At 34.8% G+C, this 18,291-nt stretch overlaps 1 protein-coding gene across 3 annotated transcripts in view; it reads right to left on the minus strand.

The window, feature by feature from the left end:
* Positions 1-13,391, minus strand: part of LOC145277510 (retinoic acid receptor RXR-alpha-B-like) — an 88,884-nt gene extending 75,493 nt beyond the window's left edge. The window contains exon 1 of one of the 3 annotated variants that reach the window (XM_080128932.1): positions 13,101-13,391. The gene's annotated coding sequence lies outside the window, so the exon portion shown is untranslated. Of the gene's footprint in view, positions 1-481; positions 621-12,090; positions 12,353-13,100 lie in introns of those variants that run through there. The other 2 variants (XM_080128933.1, XM_080128934.1) reach the window with 2 other exon arrangements.
* Positions 13,392-18,291: the final 4,900 nt, after the last annotated feature.

Genomic DNA, 18,291 nt, shown 5'->3' on the forward strand with positions numbered 1-18,291 from the left:
TTTTAAAAAGAATTTTCAGAGGATTATTATCGAATGGACATTAGTTTATTAGATTATTAAAAAAAAAAAAAATGGGAAAAGTCAATATTTAAATATTTGTAGGGGCTCAGTCAGTGCTCACTGCTCAGTTTATAATGCAACGTCCTATTAAATCGATTATCCATTTTAAAACAACTCAACGTTTTTATGTCAAATTTCGCGAATTTGGCCTTTTTAAAGCAGTTTAGCCTTTTTAAAAGATTATTTTAAAAAATGAATTTTTTTAGTTCTTTTTATTATTAGGTTGAATCTAAATAAGAACAATCAATACTAAAAAATATGCGTACAATTTTGAAAATAAGTTAACATTTGATATGCCGTAAAAACAAAAACGAGAGCGCAGGCAGCAATAAGAGAAATATTAAAAAATAAAAATCACGACTTTTTTTTTTTTAAATTTAAAAAAAAAAGTGCGAAAAAATAAAAGAATGGTATAACATACAGTTTTTGTTTCTTTTTCTTTTCGGTTCTTTGGATAAACTCGCTTAGAAGAATCGCGAATCAGAGCGATAGAGAATAAACAGTGGAATAAAGCAACCGGGTTTTATCTTCTGGTACGTCAGCACTGAATGTCAACATTGCGAGAATAGAAAGTCGGGCACTAAAATGTGACAAGCAACGCACATGCCTTCTTTCAAACAACGGCTAATGAGAATAATAGCAGCAGCAGCAGCAACCAAAGTTAACTAGTGCGCGGATTCTGAAGTTGCGCCGTTTCAAAGTTAAAACCTGACCGACTAAAGAAATCGAGTTTCAAAAGTAGTTTAAAAACGTTTGAAAACCAAATTATAGGCAATTAAACTTAATAGACTATTTCTCGTGTATCTGTGTATCTCGTATCCACGTAACTTAGGCATTGTTTGTTTTTACCTTTGAAAAAAAAAAAATTGCAGTAGAGTAAAATGTTAAAACAAATCTTATTAAAAAAAAAAAATTTTTTTAAATAGGGTATATTTTACAATCCGCAGAGATTCGGAAAAGTGGTAAAAAAAAATTCCGAAATGCAACAAATAAAGATAAGTTACTCTTCTGCAAATCTGGAAACGTTTTTAGTTTTCCGAAAAGGAAAGAAGTTTGGCGTTGTCAGAAATTTCGTGAAAATAGCGAATAATTCCACCCCATCTTTCCAAGCTTATAACTCCTCGAAAAATGCAATTCAAGCCCTAATTTTTTTTCAATTAAAGGAGCAAGGACCAAGATTTCATTAAAGAAAGGAAAAAAAAAAAAAAAAAAAAAACGTGTTTTTTTTTAAAAAGGTTTTAAACTTCGGACTTTACAGGTAAATTTCTAAAAAACAGTATATTTTTTTTGTTTTAAATTTGAATATATTATGTATTGACCTTTTCTCTTCAATTTGTGAGTAAATAATTATGTACTTATCGGGGTCTAAATTAATTATTATTAGACATTTACAAAATGGGAGGCGTGAATTATTCGACCCCCTGTCTTTCCAAGCTTATAACTCCTCGAAAAATGTAATTCAAGCCCTAATTTTTTTTTTTTTTCAATTAAAGGAGCAAGGACCAAGGTTCCATTAAAAAAAAAAAAAAAAAGAAAAAACAAATAACGTGGTTTAAAAAAAAGGTTTTAAACTTCAAACTTTACAGGTAAAATTCTAAAAGAACACTATGTTTTTTTTTTTAAATTTGAATATATTATGTATTGACCTTTTTTTTTTTTTAACAGTGATCACCACTTATCAAGGCCCGGAAGCCACTCAGGGATAAGGGTTATTGCAAGTACATTACGTTAGTGAGGAGATTTGATGAAGTGTTTAATTAGGGGGGCGGTTCATTAGGAATTTGTTAACATTAGACTTGAAGACATCCAAGTTTTAGTCCGGATTTTGTTAACGTTGGACTTGAACACATCCAAGTTGTAGTCAGGTGAGAAGCAGGCAGACGGAACAGAGTTCCACAGGCGTGCAGTTCTAAGAAAGAAGCTTTGTTCATGAAATCCGCGTTTTGATTTAGGCACGGATATAGAGTGGGGGAAATTTTTCACAGTGGATTCAGCTAGACGGGTGTTTTTCGTGAAAGATTGGCGAGGGGGGACCAGGGATTGGAGTTCAGACGAGCACCTGCCATGGCAGAAACACTAGATGAAGACCTCCAATCTGTAGTGGAATGGGGACAAAAGTGGTTGGTCGCGTTCAATGCTGCCAAGACTAAACTAGTTTCATTCAATAATTACAAGAAACCCTCTCTACCACCCATAGCAATGGCCAACGACTCTTTATCTGAGAGTCCATCTTTCAAACTCCTTGGCCTAACGTTCACAGGAAACATGAGTTGGAACAATTACATTGAAGGCATTGCCAGGGCCACTGCAAGAAAGGTAGGCTCTCTCTACCGTGCTAGAAAACTACTAACACCCGAAAGTATCCTGTACCTCTATAAGGCCACCATTCGCCCATGTATGGAGTATTGCTGCCACATCTGGGCTGGTGCATCTGCTACTAGTCTCTCGCTCCTTGACAAGGTTCAAAAGAGAGTCGCAAACCTGATAGGCCCTGAACTGGCATCTAAGCTTCAGCCTCTGTCCCATCGACGAAATGTTGCATCCCTCTGCCTTTTCTACAAGTATTTTAGTGGTGAATGCTCTGACGAACTGCAATCACTTGTGCCCCCACGACGCGAGCACCCTCGACAAACCCGACAGGCTACTAGATCCCACCCCCACACTGTAGAGATCCCTAGATGTAAAAGATCTTTTTACTCCAATAGTTTCTTCCCCAGAACCGCTAGACTCTGGAATTCCATTCCAGGTCCCTGCTTCCCCAACAGTACTGACGTGCAGAAGTTCAAGTGTAACGTGAACCGACACCTTGCTGCCCAAATCCCTACATAGTACCCCAGTAGTTGTTTCCCCTGATAGTAGCCCCCTACACCAAAGTGGCAATTTGCCTTGTTTGGGGTGAAAATGTAATAAAAAAAAAAAAAAAAAAAAAAAAAAAAAAAAAAAAAAGGCTCGCAACGTCTCTTCTGTGGGAGAGGGGTTGCAGGGTAGAGAAAAGGGCATCTCCCACTAAGCCACGAAGTCTATTTTGTACTCTGTCAAGGCATGATAGGCTGTTTTTGGCAGCTCCTGCCCAGATATGGCAACAGTATTCCATCCTTGGCCGTACTTGGCTTTTATATAGATAGAGAATTGCATCAGTAGTGAGATATCTTCTGGAGCGGTAGAAGGACCCCACCATCTTTCCAACGACCTTGGCAACAGACTTGATATACGTGTTCCATTTCAGATCAGGAGTAAAGGTCAAACCCAGAAGCTTGTCAAAACACGGGGCCTCACCCAGACGAGAGCCATCCATCAAAATTGATGCTAGCTGGGGATCAGAGCGTTGATGATGTAAGGATAGGAGTTTGGTTTTGGATGCATTAAAGATAACCAGCCACAGCTTCCCCCACTGAACCACGCGCTCGAGATCAGAGGAGAGAGAATCCGAGATTTTTATATTGTATTCGCAGTTTCGTGTTAAGGGTGTCAAAAATTCCTACAAAAATTCTGATACTGCTAGATTGCTTGAATTTTGCGCTTTTCGGATTATTTTGTTTTGTTTTTTTGGTGGGGGGTACTTTTTTGGCCGTGTTTTTATGGATATTTGGGGGGGGGGGGCATGTCCTTTTTTTGTTTGGCCGTTTTTTTTGGGGGGGGGGGAGGGGTTGCTGGAAATTATAGTTATAAGTAATTATTAACAGGAAAATTGGTGCAAGTCCAGATTAGCACTTGTAGCGATAAACAAAAACCTTTATGAGTGGGAACAAATAAATTCGACGAAATCCTATGCTGCCGTGTGCATTTATTCTACATAAAAAAAAAACATTTAAAAAAAAAATTAATTTAATTGTTTAAATTATTTTTCACGTTTTCTTTCGTTTTTTGTTGTTGTTGCATTTATTCTACATAAGTATTTGTTTAAATTGTTTTTGTTTTTTTTTAGAATTTCCGAGTTGTCAATTTGGTCTCATTTCGTTTTCCGGTATGCTCGATCTGACTTTTTGATCACCCCAACGTCGACCATATTTCATATTCTTCATTAGATATTTACACGAGACACACATTTTAATGATTTTCTCTAGTTCAGATGGGTGCAGTAAATAAACTTTTAACTCGAAATGACCCTTAATATACTAATGTATAACATAAGGAACAGAAAAGAAACATTTGTAACGCGTACACAGCTTTATTCTCTCATATAACCACAATACGCTTTGAAGGGATTTTACCCGCGAATTGACACTTAAATATTTGAAAATGACTTAAAAATAGAAAATTATACAACATACTGTTAGAAACCCAACCAATATATGTCAAAGTAACATTCTGGGTTAGGAGAAGCGTGCTTGATGAATACTTTACGATAAATGCAGCAATCCAATACATCGCTTTGAATGCCGACTAAATTTTAAGACAAAACTAGATGTAGTGATTTGATAGGCCATGATAAGAGGGAGACAACTCAATTCAAGCTATCGAAATCAAAACCAACCTTATAATAAACTAGCTAACTGCCCAGCGTTGCTCGGTCATACAATACGCTTAAACAGGATATTTCAATTTATGCAGAATGCATATGTATTATTATATAGAATCAATCCTCTAGTTATTATTATTAGGGCTATGACAACAGCGTATTCTTTTCCTTATTTTGATTCTCAGGTATATATCCGTTAATATCTTATGTTGGTACTAGTGCAGAGAGTGATCCAAACGTAAATAATGTTATTATTTAAAAAGTCATTCTTAACATGGGGAGGGTGTTTTGTACCTATTCTATACTTCAACCTTACAATTGAGTTAAAAAATATATCATCAAACTTTAATTAAACTTGGAAATACAATTTAAAAAATAGCGCGGATCACTCTCTTCACTAGCACCCTTACGTTTTTATGTAGAGTGATGGGATTCTCGGTTTATTAATTGTGTCTGTGTCGGATATATATACTCAAGAGTCAAAACAATGAAAAGAATATAGCCCTAATTATTATACATTACGAAGATTAATTTACCCGGTGGGTGGACTAATTTGCAAAAAAATCTTTTTAAATAATAATTGATAATGTCGTACACACGGGCTTGAACACAAGATCATTCGATCTGTAGTCGAATGCTCTACCACTAAGCTATATCTCCAGATTATAATAAATCTTTTTTCTTTTAGAGAAGAAATGATTTGCTGAAATTTTATTATCTTCTTTGCCGGTGTAATGTCAAATATTCCCCTGTAAAAATTATTCTTTTTATAGATTATAAGAGTGAAAAGCTATTTTAAGATCGGACAGTTGAGAAAGCAGAATCCCCGAAGGGAGTTCCAAAGTCTAGCAGTTCTGGTGAAGAAACTATTGGAGTAGAAGGCTTTCTTACACCTGGGGATCTCTACAGTGAAGGAGTAGAATTTCGCTGCTTGTTGGGTTTGTTGCGGTATTTACGTCAAGAGGGTACAAGTGTCTGCAGTTCGTCAGAGCATTCACCATTAAAATACTTGTAGAACAGGCAGAGGGATGCAACATTTCATCGATGGGACAGAGGCTGAAACCTAGATGACAGTTCAGGACCTATCAGGTTGGCGACTCTCTTTTGAACCCCGTCCAAGAGCGAGAGACTAATAGCAGATGCACCAGCCCAAATGTGACAACAGTACTCCATACATGGGCGAATGGTGGTCTTATAGATGTACAGGATACTTTCAGGCAAAAGTAGTTTTCTAGCATGGTAGAGAGAGCTCACCTTCTTCGTAGCAGCCTTGGCAATGCTCTCAATGTATCTATTTCAGTTCATGTTCCCTGTAAACCTTAAGCCAAGGAATTTAAAGGAAGTACTTTTGGGTAATGTGCTCTTGGCCATTGCTATTGGTGGTAGAGAAGGTTTCTTGTAGTTATTGAAGGAAACAAGCTTAGTCTTGGCAGCATTGAATGTGACCATCCATTTTTGTCCCCATTCACTACAGATTGGAGGTCATTCTCTAGTGTTTCTGCCATTTCCTTAGATATGTGTTCATTTGGTTTCCCCTACTACCTTTTATAGAGAGTGGGGTCATCAGCAAATATACCCATCTCAGAAATTTTACCAGGGAGGTCATGAATAATGAAGGTCCAAGGATAAACCCTTGAGGTATTTCCACATTTATATCATATTGTTTAGATGTACGACCATCAAGGATAACCTGGATTTTTCTCTTGGATTTAATTACATTATGTATTCTTCCAGTGATACCATATGATCTAATTTTCCTTAGAAGACCATCGTGCCATACCCTGTCAAAAGCCTTAGATATATCGAGGGCTACTGCTCTACCCTCCCCTGTTTTATCCAGTGAATGGTATATACGTTCAGAGATTACACTTAGGATATCTGCTGTGGAACGGGTTTGCCTAAATCCATATTGATTGGTCAGGAGTTTAACAGTTGTAAGATGGACAAGAGCTTGATTATATAAGGACTCAAATACTTGGTGAAAAGCAGGTGAAAACTAATGGTGTGATAATTTAATGGGTCAGTTCTTTCACCAGAATTCTTGAAAACTGGTACCACAGAAATGGTTTTCCAGCAGTCAGGAAAGCAATTATGCTATATTATAGCAAGTTTTGTTTTACCTTACTAAATTACCACTTCCGATTCTTTATAAATCTTTAATTTTAGAGTCATTTTTTTCACGATTACTGTAAAAAAAAAAAAAAAAAAAATTGTTAAACCTGCAAATATTTTCTCAAGTGTAAAAATACACTTGTGGGGGATGATCTATAAATTTTACTTTTATTGATAATTTAAAATCAATAATTTTTTTTTTTTTTCTTACTAACAACAGTGGAAAATTTTGTTTTGAACAAAATCAAATAAAAGAAAAATTTAAAGAACCGTTTTTTGCTTCAGAAAAGAGGCACAAATTTTTCCGATTCCAATATCCCCACAAATTCTGATTTTTCCGATTTTTGATTAATTGTTCCAACACTAATCTATGTATATATGTGACTTGAACTTTGTGGTGTTTCTCATTATTGCATTAATTATACCTATTTAAAATGCCTCCCCACGGGACAGAGTTAGACACCAGGGTAGTTTTTTTAACGTGGAGAAAAGGTACAAAAATAAAAAATTGTCTCAGTCGTGGAGGACTGCTCCTCTACCGAAAGAGAACAAGAAATGGGAGTGCAGCATCTGAAGAACAGATACTACACTTTGATCTTGACCAAAAGGCCAAGCGTTATTGCATTAATTGTAGTTTATTTTAATCATTTAACAAAGCAAACTCATAAAATAATTTCTATTTTACAAGATAATTTGATCACAAAATTAAAATTGTCAAAATAATATAAATATCGACAGCGAATGATCTTAAATTCGCCATAATTTTACATTGTCCACCCTTAAAAGTTTGGCGAGGAAAGTGAGCCAATCTTTATTAGAGTCCCCACCCCCTTTGCAACCAATTTTTTTTCCACAAATATGAAACAACCATAAAATAGCAACTAACTCAAAGAATAAGGAAATATCTACGGAGCCAGTAACTTTTCTCTTTTCTTTTCCAAAAAACAACCAACATGCCTGAAGATGGTCGAAGGCAAATCTGACCGAAACGTTGCATAAATAACACTCACGATGAGAACAATAGTTTGATCAATACAAGTAATATAATCAGCCCTCATCTCACAAATTCAGAACTTTAATATAATTTTACTTTTTCTAAATTTAATCGTACTTGTTCTTAAGAACTCATAACCTAAGAAAACTTTTAAAGGGTTATAACAAAACCGCCATTTTTTCGTTCTAACTCAGACTTAACACTATTTTGGTTTCAAATTGAATAAACAATTTAAAATAAACTAAATACACAAAAAATATTCAAGTAGGTAGAAGATTAACTTATCTTGCCCTTTGTAACATTGTTGTGGATGTATTTTATTTCATCTTCGTTTTGTTGGCTATTATAAAATATTCGGGCGGACGTGTACAAAGGGTACCCCCTTACAATATTTTATTTTCGTGTTTTTTGCAATTTTTTCAGCGGATTATTATCGATTGGACTGTAATCTCTACCTGATTATCAAAACCAAACAAGTCGATATTTAGACATTAGAAATGGGTGTTCAGTTTTTAATTACAACGTTCTAGTAAATCAATCCAAAACATGTTATGTGGGAGTTTTTATTTTTTAATTTGCTGGAACTTAGTGAAAATTATTTTTGAAAAGAGCAAGTTTTTTTTTTTTTTTTTCACCATTGGGTCACCATTGGAGAGTCACGTTCGCGCAAAGAAAACTTTTCTTTTAGATGTTATATTTTGGGGTGGGATGTGAGGAATGGCGGCCGCAGCCACCGTACCTTACCTATCCCAAAAAATTAAATTATAAATGAGAGCAAAAAAAAAAAAAAGGGGGGGTATGACTTTTTTTTTCTTTTCTCGTCGAGTATTCCCAATTTGAAGGATCGATTTATTAGAATGTTGTAATTAAAAACGGAACACCCCTTTCAAATGTTTAAATATTGACTTTTTGCTTTAATCTAATAGATTAGTGTCCAATAATCCGCTGAAAAAATTAAGTACATGCATACTTTCAAACTCGGAAATCTATCAGGAATTTCGAAATGAATGCTACCACGAAGTAGATTGCTTTCGTTACGTAATTTTTTGTTCTAATTTTGGTGCTAGTGCAAAGAGTGATCCGCGCTATTTTTTTTACATCGTATTTCCAAGTTTAATTAAAGTTTATGATACGTTTTGGGTTTGTCCGTACACATAGATTCGAAAAAGTTGTCAAAAAACAAATATATAACAAATAAATGTTATCAAAGGCAAGATAAGTTACTTTTCTGCCAAACTGGATATATTTTTTGTGTTTTTATTCAATGTAACATATTTATTCAGCTCGAAAACCAGTGTTTACCGATGTAATGTATTGGAACATTCAAGATGGCGTCTTATTCTCTCTTTAACACGGTAAGTGTGGGAAAAGATGTTATAAATAAAAAACCGGATAAAATACTATTAAAAACTCGCTCAATATATGTTACCGTGACATAGGTTGACATATATTCGGCGGGTTTTTAATAGTATTTTGTATAGTTTTTTTTATTTATAACACCTTTTTCCATACTTACGGTGTTAAAGAGGGTGTGAGACGCCATCTTGAATTTTCGAATACATCGGTAAACACTGTATGTTTTTCGAGCTGAATAAATATGTTACATTGAATAAAAACACAAAAAATATATCCAGTTTGGCAGAAAAGTAACTTATCTTGCCTTTGATAACATTTATTTGTTATATATTTGTTTTTGACAACTTTTTCGAATCTATGATTTTTTTTATTCAATTGTAAGGTTGAAGTATAGAATAGGTACAAAACACTCTCCCCATGTTAATAATGGCTTTTTAAATAATAACATTATTTACGTCCGGATCACTCTCTGCACTAGTACTCTACTTTTTAATAATTGACTGTAGTTCAACCTTCAAATGATTGTTACTTAATTTGATTGGACTTAACATTGTGCCACGGGTTCAAAGAAAATGTGTAGCGAGCGCCTTATCCGATCGACTGTCAAGGTTAAGGACAAGGTTACGTTGACCCCCACCGAACCAATAATAACGAGGAGGCGATATCTGTATATAATGCATAATAAAATAAATAATAGTTCTAAAGTTAATATTGAGGTTGCTTCTTAACAAAAAAAAAAAAAAAAAAATAGTCAACGGATTGAAACAAAACAATGGTCACGTTCCAATTTTTGTTTCATTAACCAAAATCATTTAGTTTCATAACGGGAGGAAGAAACCACATTCAGTACTCATAGAACCAGAAGCTCGAGTGGGGAGCTGTATCTCCCCATTGGGGAGTAATAAATGAAGTGGTAGTTTTTTTTTTTTTTTTAACTCCCTAAAATAGGAAGCAAATTTGTGCGGTAATGTTTACGTTAGTTGTACAGTACACACGCGTGCGAGGTCCTATTAAACTTGACCTTTGTGTCAATCCTGAGTCTCTAATCTCGCGGAGAGATGACCAAGTTCAATACCAAATAATCACTTATGTTTTGTGTGCAGTGTGCATATATATTTGAACTCAGATAAGAATGAAATATCGTTCAGTTCGATCCTAAGGAAGAGGGACGAATCTTCCCAGGCATTACTTCTCCGTTTTGGAGGAGGTGGCATATTTTTGTTTGCTAATGCTTGCTCCACTCGCCTTTACCGGAGAATTTAAATGTGAACAAACATATCGCTGCACTGCAGCTGCACAACTCCCCACTTAGAATGCCCCCTGTAAGTCTGGCTCCTAATCAGTATGGCTTGTTTGAGGGTGAACAAAAGTGGCTATTCAGAAGCATAAGCTACCTTAACTGCGGTGCCAGGTGGAAATCTAGCCTCGATGTGAAAAATGTTTTGCTTACCAAACCGAACTTCCTGTTTTAGTTTAAAATAAGCAAATTACAAGAAAGAAAAATGTTAAACTTTTAAACACTTTTTTTTTTTTTTTGGTGAAAGTGCACTGGGGGACCACCCGAAGATTTACCTTTAAAAAGTTGATTACGAGGAGGTTGAAAATGAGAAAATGCCTTTCGGAATAAACACCCCCAACCTCCCCATGTTAAGAACGGCTTTCGGAATAAACACCCTTTGCAGATTGAACAACCAGTGCGAGTGCGGCAACCGTGCAATTGATCGTCTTCGGGTGGTCCCCCACTCCCCCAGTGCACTTTCACCTTTTTTTTTTTTTTTTTTTTTTAACAGGAAGTCCGGTTTGGTAATCGGAATATTTTCTCATCGAGGCTAAGTTTTCACCTGACACCGGTATGGTTGCACTTAGGGTCAACTATGCTTCCGAATCGCCACAAAAGTATATAAATAAAAACGACAAATTTGGCATCAATCTAAAGTACTCCCTTTAGGGGAAAGCTAGCTAGACTTATGAGATTTAACAGACCTTGTGTCACATCGACATTTTTTAGGGAAGGGGAGAGTAAATAAATACTCTTGGTGCTAATGCAGTTACTGATCCGCGCTATTTTATTAATCGTATTTCCAAGTTTAATTAAAGTTTTATGTTGTTTTTTTTTTATTCAATTGTAAGGTTAGTACAGGTACAAAACACCCTCCCCTCCCCATGTTAAGAATGGCTTTTTTCTTTAAATAATAATGTTATTATTTCAGCACGGATTAATAAGTGCATGACTGAGTACCTACTTATACCCACACATCTATAAGCTGAACAAATTGACTCGGGGGGGGGGGGGAACAAAAAAAAAACAGTGTTTAATGTTTAATTCAAGTAATCATTTTTTACAGGAAAAAAAATCGGTAAATTTATACAAATACCGTGACAGCGAATTAGTAGAAAAAAATGTACCCTAACCCTAACCCTAACCCAGTTTTCAGATTCGTGTTCAGCACACCGAAACGTAACAGAATACTACGTAAAAGATTTTACTAATTCGCTGTCACGGTGTTTGTATAATAATACCAAAAAATCAATATACTATAATTTTAGTCAATGTGTGGGAGGAAATGCGCCGAATTGCAGTACTTATAAGTATACTTATATAATTTAAAGTGTCTTTTCTATGCGAGTTTTCTTTCTTTAAAGCGATTTTTAACATACACCTCATAAAAACATGGAAAAGTCGTTTGTGGGGTAACCCAAACATTTTCGGGAAAGCCCATAAGTGACGTCGAAAATCACAACCACACACACAAAAAAATGGTTAGTATTATTTCGATTATTCAGAACCGCTATTCTTGGTTGTTATATTCACAACGTTTCGACTAATGCAATCTCCGACCTTCTTCAATTGAATCTTTTTCGAACTTGGAGATATCACTATGTAAAAATTCCGTGCGTACAGATTCCCAAGTTCGACTAGAAGATTCCTGAATTCAAAAAGATGCATTTGAAAAAAGTTGGAGATTTAATCGACCGAAACGTTGTGAACAATCAAGGTGAGACCACTAGTCCGAATAAAAATTAATCAATGGTCGTCTCAAATTCCGGAAATAAAAAAAAAAAAATATATATATATATATATATATATATATATATATATTTTACTTACCAACATTAAGATGGGAATCTCGCCAATAATAATGAATGAGATGAAGAAATGTGAAAATAAAACCAAGACTTTTCTTCTCATTCCAGATTCTTCCTTTTATATTTTAATCCATGGTGTCGGCATTGTTGGAATATATGATTTTTGTTGCTGTAGAAATAATGTAAATTCCTTTCCCTCTATTTTTGCCTTTCATTTATATATACTTTCTTTTTTGTGTTACGATAAAATTTACAAGTTCGATCATTCAATGTTAATTTAAATTCCAATTGATTTCGATTATTTATTTTAGTCTTGAGTTTTTATTTTTAACAATCTGTAGAAACAACATCAAATGATTTTTCCACATTTTCTTGCGTAACTTATGGTCGGTATGATTCGATTACAAATAAACAAATGCAATTAACGAATACCAGTAAAAAAATAATTAGAATAATGTTAACATTTTAACACGTGCGCGAATGTGGAATTGGTATATTGCAGTACTATTGCACTCTCTATACTTATTTAAAAAGTAAACAATACACGGAAATGATATTAAAATAAATAATACTTAACAAAAATGTGTTCACAGGTTATATATATATATATATATATATATATATTCGTAATATGCTTGCAGCAATGTTTTTATCCTACTACTTAGCGCTATTTTATATATATATATATATATATTGAGGAGCACTATTGAAACAAATATATATATATGTATATAAGTTTTGGAAATATATATGGCAAATAAGCTAGATAGAATTTCCCGCGTTTAATTCTCGTAAAGATTCACCAGGCTATATATATATAAATATATAACAGTAGTAGGAATATATTCAATTATATTCGAATAATCGCTGTGTAGACTTTTTAAGACTACACCTGGGATTTAGCGAAATACGGCGAAAAAAGTCCAAAGATTCAACTACTTTAAAGTCCTTACTACATATATTGTATGTTATTTTTATTTTAACTGAAATTGATGAGTAATAATTTAGATAAAAAGCGTACAGTTTACTTACTAGCATTTTGTTTGCCCTTGTAAACACAGCGTGTCAATGTTTTGTTATAAATGGAGTTTTGTCTTTTTTTTTTCTTTCTTCTAACTAAAAATCTACAATGTAGTCCACAGATATTGACTCCTTCAAACATTCCGACCAGATGTGCCACAAAAAAGACAGTAACTAATGACCATCGTAAACAAAAATATAGACGATCTTAACGCGTAAATAAGGAGTCAAAATAAGATAAGATGAAGAGGAGTCGGCCGGGTATTTTTTTTTACTTTTTCGAAACGAGTTTTTCGCTCGTCCGACGGGCGCTAGGGGGCAGCACTAACTTTCTACGTCATCACAGAGAAAGAAAGGGAGGGGTAACTAGGAAGAGGGAGAGGGAAGAGAGGAAGACCAAATACGTTTTGACAGGGGGTAGGGTGGCAATATGAGCAAGTAAGTGAGGAGAAAGAAACGGAAATGGACAGAAAAGAAGAGAGGAAGAACTACTATGATTTGAGAAAGGGTAGTGGAGGAATATGAGCAACTAAGTGTAAAGAGAGAAACAGAGAGAGAGAGAGAGAGAGACAGACAGACAGACAGACAGGCAGACAGAATGATCACGGATGAAAGTTAAATGACGCAAAAAGCAGCAGACGAATCTAAAACCGTCTTACAAGATCTCCTGTGTGTTTACGTAACTTTGAAATATTTATTTGCACAAAAAATTACACTTGAACAAATTTGGCACAAGGCCATTCAAAAGTGCAGGAAATGGATGTCGATGGTGATTTTGGTCACGATCTTCACTAGAATCACCATAGTAAAGCAACTGGCCCTGATGGCATCCCAATTATAGTGTTAAAAAAGCTTCAACCAGAACTTGCTCGCATACTTCCGAAACTATTTAAGCGCTGCCTTAAGAAGTGCTTTCCGACTCCCTGGAAGACCTCATCAGTTTGCCCTGTATTTAAGAATTCAGGTGATAAGTCATCTCCCTCTCAGTACAGGCCAATAAGTCTCCTGTGTGACTATTTCTCTATTTAATATGGATTCCAGCAACTTATGAGTAAGTTGCTGGAATCCATATTAAATAGAGAAATAGTCAACCACCTCAGCAGGAACAACCTTCTTAGTGACACATAACATGGTTTCCGCTCTGCAAGATCTACCGCAGATGTGCTGACGGTTATATCCCACAGGATTAGTGAATCTCTTGACAAAGGCTTCCTTTCTAAGGCAATTGCTCTTGACATATCAAAGGCCTTCCATAAGGTATGGCATAAGGGTCTACTTCACAAGATTTCCAGCTACGGTATAACTGGAAATGTTTTCTCAATCATTAAATCATTTCTCTCCGATAGGCTCATAAGAGTAGTGGTAGATGGACAAAAATCAGAGGCCTGCAATATAAATGCTGGAGTCCCTCAGGGGTCAATCCTGGGCCCAACTCTCTTCCTGATCTACATCAATGACCTCCCTAAACACATACTTAAATCATTCGTTGACATCTTTGCTGATGACACGACCATCTACGGCAACACATCAAAGGCTGTAAATGACAAAGTTCTCTCTGATTCTCTCTCCTCTGATCTTGAGTGCGTGGTTCAGTGGGGGAAGACGTGGCTGGTTACCTTTAATGCATCCAAAACCAAACTCCTATCCTTACATCATCAACGCTCTGATCCCCATCTGGCATCAATTGTGATGGATGGCTCTCGTCTGGGTGAGGCCCCGTGTTTTGACAAGCTTCTGGGTTTGACCTTTACTCCTGATCTGAAATGGAACACGTACATCAAGTCTGTTGCCAAGGTCGCTGGAAAGATGGTGGGATCCTTCTACCGCTCCAGAAGATATCTCACTACTGATGCAATTCTCTATCTATATAAAAGCCAAGTACGTCCAAGTACGTGTTGCAATATCTGGGCAGGAGCTGCTAAAAACAGCATATCCTGCCTTGACAGAGTACAAAATAGACTTCGTAGCTTAGTGGGGGATGCCCTTTTCTCTACCCTGCAACCTCTCTCCCACAGAAGAAACGTTGCGAGCCTATCCCTGTTTTATCGTTATTTCCATGGCAGGTGCTCATCTGAACTCCAATCTCTGGTCCTCACTCGCCAATCTTTCAAGAAAAACACCCGTCTAGATGAATCCACTGTGAAAAATTTCCCCCACTCTATATCTGTGCCTAAATCAAAACGTGGATTCCATGAACAAAGCTTCTTTCTTAGAACTGCACACCTGTGGAACTCTGTTCCGTCTGCCTGCTTCCCACCGGACTACAACTTGGATGTCTTTAAGTCCAACGTTAACAAATTCCTAATGAACCGCCCCCTTAAGTAAACACTTCATCAAATCTCCACACTAACATAATGTACTTGCAATAACCCTTATCCCTGAGTGGCTTCCGGCCCTTGATAAGTGGTGATCACTGTGTAAAAAAAAAAAATTAAAAAAAAATTTACTCCAGGGGCTGTAGGTATATCAGAATTTTTGACACCCCTAACAAAAAACTGCGAATAAAATATAAAAAACTCGTAATTTGTCTTTTTAAAGTGGGTTGTTTATTTTCTTTATGGAATATACTTCCAAAATAAACTGTTAAAGTTGTTTAAAAAGTAATAAAAATATTATTTTTTCTATTTAAAAAAAAACAACAGTATTTACAAAGTGCTGGCGCACGTTCATGAAGCCATTTTTTTTACGTAATGAAATCAATTGAATTTTACGAGTTAAATTTTTTTCAATTTTTAAACTTTAAAAATCTATCAACATTTTTTTTATTGGTTCAATTTTTAAGATATTTTCAGGTTCAATGTGAAATTTTATGCTCTTTCCAATAAACCGAATATAATATGCTAGACAAGCGTTTTTTTACCCCCCCCCCATTTTTAAATGTCTATTAAAATGAAAATAATTAATTTTCCCACCTCAAATTTATATATCACAAATCGAAGATAAAAGATCAATAAATAAAATAAGCTAATTTAAAACAAAAAAAGAACAGTTACATGCAGATTTGCCTGTAAAGTCCAAAGTTTAAAACTTTTTTTTTTAAACCACATTGAATTTTTTTAAGTGAAACCTTATAATCTTGTTATATTGTTCAGAAAATTTCGTACAATTACGACAATTTTTTCTATTTCATTCAATGTTTTTTTTTTTTAGATATTTAAAAAATAAATCACTCCATAAAGAAGAAATAAAATATATTAAATCAAAAACTCATGTATTTCTTTAAGAGAATAATAAAAATAAAAATAAAAAATCGGTAGAGTGAGTTTTTTTTAACGGCAAAAACTGATAAGTGGAATGTGATAATTTTTCAAATACAGTGGCCCATATTTACTAACTTTTGTTTACAGCACGCAATAGAAAGAGACATTAATTTTGGCGCTTAAAGCCACCGAAGATGTCAACTGAAAGAAAAGCAGACATTTGTCTCCCTTTATTTCAACTGTGAAGAACATCTGATGTTGCATTTTTTTTTAATCCTTGCTTAAAAAAAGTATTTTATTTAAAAAGGATATGGAATATAAAATATAAATATGGATAAATTCTTAACAATGAAGAATGGAAGTACCCATTGATTAGTATTTTTTATAAGTAAGTGATTTTTTGGAATGTATATATATATATATATATATATATATATATATATATATATATATATATATACATTCCAAAACATCACTTACTTATAAAAAATACTATTTATATATATATATATATATATATATATATATATATATATATATATATATATTATTGAAGTAAGTTAAAATTCGGTGATTTTCTTAAAATCTTTTTTTAAAGAAAACCGATTTAAAAAAACAAATATTGCATAATTTGCTATTAAACCTGTTATTATTTTTTTAAATTTGGTCTTTGCTCCTATAATTGAAAAAAAAAATTAAGGCTTGAATTACATTTTTGCAAGTAGTTATAAGCTTCGAAAGATAGTAAGTCGAATTATTCAAGTTTTTATCACGCATTTTTAATTGCGATTTCTGACACTGCTACAGGGGCTGTCCTACTTAAAATGTCCCATTGATTATTTTATTTTATTTATTTATTTATTTTACTTTTAATCGAATATTTAATTATTGAGCACTTCTGTAGTTTACAGGCCGCATTATTTTTTTAATTATTTTGTTATGATAAGATTTTTCAGTTAAATTCAATTTTTAGAGTATCTTTTGGTTTCTGTACAATTTAAATAAGTCGCTTTTCTAAAAAAAAACAAACAAAAACAGATAAATAAATAAAAATATTTTTTAAAAAAAGTTCTAGTCTCCTTAAAGTAAAGTCTTAAAAACCAACCTACACTAGGTTCTCTTTGCAGATACAACCACTCATGGTCGATCTCATTCAAAATCCTTGCAGCATCTGTCCAGAACCCGACAGCTTCCAGGTCGTCCTGTCCCTGTGTCTGTGAATATTTCACGAGAAACAGGATACTCCAAAGAGTAGGAATTGGGACCCTTCCCTCAAATATATTCCATTGACACTTCCTCTATGGATACAACTAACGAATTACGAATGATGCTAAGACGTATGCTACTTGTAAAACTGACACGCTGGTCTTCAGGTCGACAGAGCCGGTGACAAATATGCAGGCCACCATTTTTCTGAGTACAAAAGAAGTTGTTAGAACCGCTTGTTAGAATGTACGCATGCTGTATGATGAAGGAACTAAATCTCTCACCATGAAATAATTAGAATTGGTGTGGCCTTTCTTTTGGAGGTTTGCCCCCCCCCCGAGAGCGGCTACAATCAGATCAAAGTGGTAGGAATGGAAAGCTTTTATCATCTCTACTTGCAAATGTTAGCGTCATCTCTGTATACGCACTGATACTCAATGCGACTGAAGAGGAAAAGGACACCTTTTATATGACCTTCAGTCTGTTGTCGACCATACATCAACCTCGGATCTCTTTCTGGTAGCCAGGTATTAGACAAGCAGATCTGAAATACACCCCTTCTCAGGTGCATATCATAAAGACCCTAGACACCTCAAAAGCATGTGAACCCGATCTCATCTCAGTTGTGCTATTAAAAATATGCTCTGCTGAGGTTGTTCCAGTCCTCTCCAAACTTTACAACAAATGCCTTAACAAATCTTGCTTTCCTGACTCCTGGAAACCTGCTTCTGTGGTACCAGTTTACAAGTATTCTGGCAAAAGAACCGACCCATTAAATTATCGCCCCATTAGCCTCC

The sequence above is a fragment of the Euprymna scolopes genome, chromosome 6 (assembly GCF_053919585.1).
Source record: "Euprymna scolopes isolate OS-2025 chromosome 6, ASM5391958v1, whole genome shotgun sequence".
Lineage (NCBI taxonomy): Eukaryota > Metazoa > Mollusca > Cephalopoda > Sepiida > Sepiolidae > Euprymna > Euprymna scolopes.